This window comes from Bos mutus, chromosome 16 (genome assembly GCF_027580195.1).
Source record: "Bos mutus isolate GX-2022 chromosome 16, NWIPB_WYAK_1.1, whole genome shotgun sequence".
In the NCBI taxonomy this organism is placed as follows: Eukaryota; Metazoa; Chordata; class Mammalia; order Artiodactyla; family Bovidae; genus Bos; species Bos mutus.
This window is the reverse complement of record NC_091632.1, coordinates 24932633-24934161: the sequence shown is the minus strand read 5'-3', so window position 1 is coordinate 24934161 and position 1529 is coordinate 24932633. Positions and strand designations below refer to the sequence as shown.

General features: G+C 35.8%; 1 non-coding gene across 1 annotated transcript; it reads right to left on the bottom strand.

Annotated features, from left to right (window-relative positions):
* On the bottom strand, positions 1–107 carry LOC138991320 (U6 spliceosomal RNA). The gene has a single exon (XR_011467342.1). It is a non-coding gene; the product is annotated as a U6 spliceosomal RNA (small nuclear RNA).
* Between the last annotated feature and the right edge of the window lie 1422 nt (positions 108–1529).

The window sequence follows — 1529 nt, the reverse complement described above, 5'->3', positions numbered from 1 at the left end:
AAAAATATGGAACGCTTCACGAATTTCTGTGTCATCCTTGCGCAGGGGCCATGCTAATCTTCTCTGTATCGTTCCAATTTTAGTATATGTGATGCCGAAGCAAGCACTATAATCACAAATATAAATTATTTATATTCTACTACTATCAAATACTTGTGCTAAAAGTAAGCTGTTCACAGGACAAAAATAAAGTTTTATAGTATTAACTGCATGTAAACTCTAACTACATTGCAAAATGAAAAAACTAATAAACTCCTTCATTTTGGCCTGAACTTGGGATTAAAGTTACTGACAGGAGGTCAAGGGCAGGGCGCTGCATATGAACATGCAGGGATACACCCTTCCTTTATTACCCGTGTGTGCTAGTCCAAAGGTGACTTAAACTATACTTCAATATGAAAAAAAAAAAAAAAGGTCACCAAAGAGTTTCAAGAAAGAGAAAGATCATGAACTCAGCAAATACAGCTGTTCTTCATTTAGTCACTCATATCCTTTTTATTCAGCCAAAGCACAGAAATTCATATCCCAGTGTTCTTTCCAAAGAGCATCTAACTGCTTTGAACAGCCATGCTATGTAGTAGAACAGTAATACGTTCTGGATCTAGAAGAGGGAGTTTCCAGTGCCACCTCTAGCACTCTCCAACTTGTGTCTAAGAGCACCCTACTTCACTTTGCTCATCTCAATGATGCAAATACTCCTCAGGTTTTCATGAGAATTACGCAAGACAGTGTGTGAATAACAGGTTATTGGAGGTTATACAAGAGTTACTTATATAGTATATACTATATAAGTACATATATTAGTTATATAAAATAAATATATAATAGTTGTATAGTTACACTGTAACCACTTATATGTGTAAAATAATTGTCAACATATGTTAGATCACTATATATGTTTGCTTGACACAAATTTTTCAATTCATGCTTGGTATATGCAATCATTTATATTTCCCAAAGCAGCTACCTATTCACCATCACTCTCATTTCTGCCTGTCATTTTTTGTCAGACAATTCCAGCTGCTTTTGCCTCTTATAATATTTTGTGGGCCTTCTGTTCATGCTCTAGGATTTGTAACCAAATGCTCACATGTTCTCATTTCTTGTTCAACAGGTGGGGAGCACTTGATCCTGGGATTCCAGGAGTGTTTTTAGTGGCTGATAAGCCTCATTAAAACCTGTGGGTCTTCTTCCCAGCTGCCTTTTTCTATTTTTGGAATGGCCAGAGAAAATGTCCTGTCAAGAGCTTAAAATTTTCCACTGTCTGTAAATAGGATGGTTTATCCCTTGCAAAACTTAACCTGGTTTGGTTACATACAATCTCATTCAGACTTATAGTCTTCAGTGTTTTTTGTTTTTTTTTTTAATTGCACCTGTCTTGCTATCAGATGTTTCATTGCACATTTCATTTGTATAATTAGTTCATAAATCAGCTCTGAAACCAAGAGATTCTCTTAAGAGAGATGGTCTTCTCTCTGAGTGCTCTAAAAAACAGGGCTTGCCTTTTTATAGTGAAGGGATTACCATGT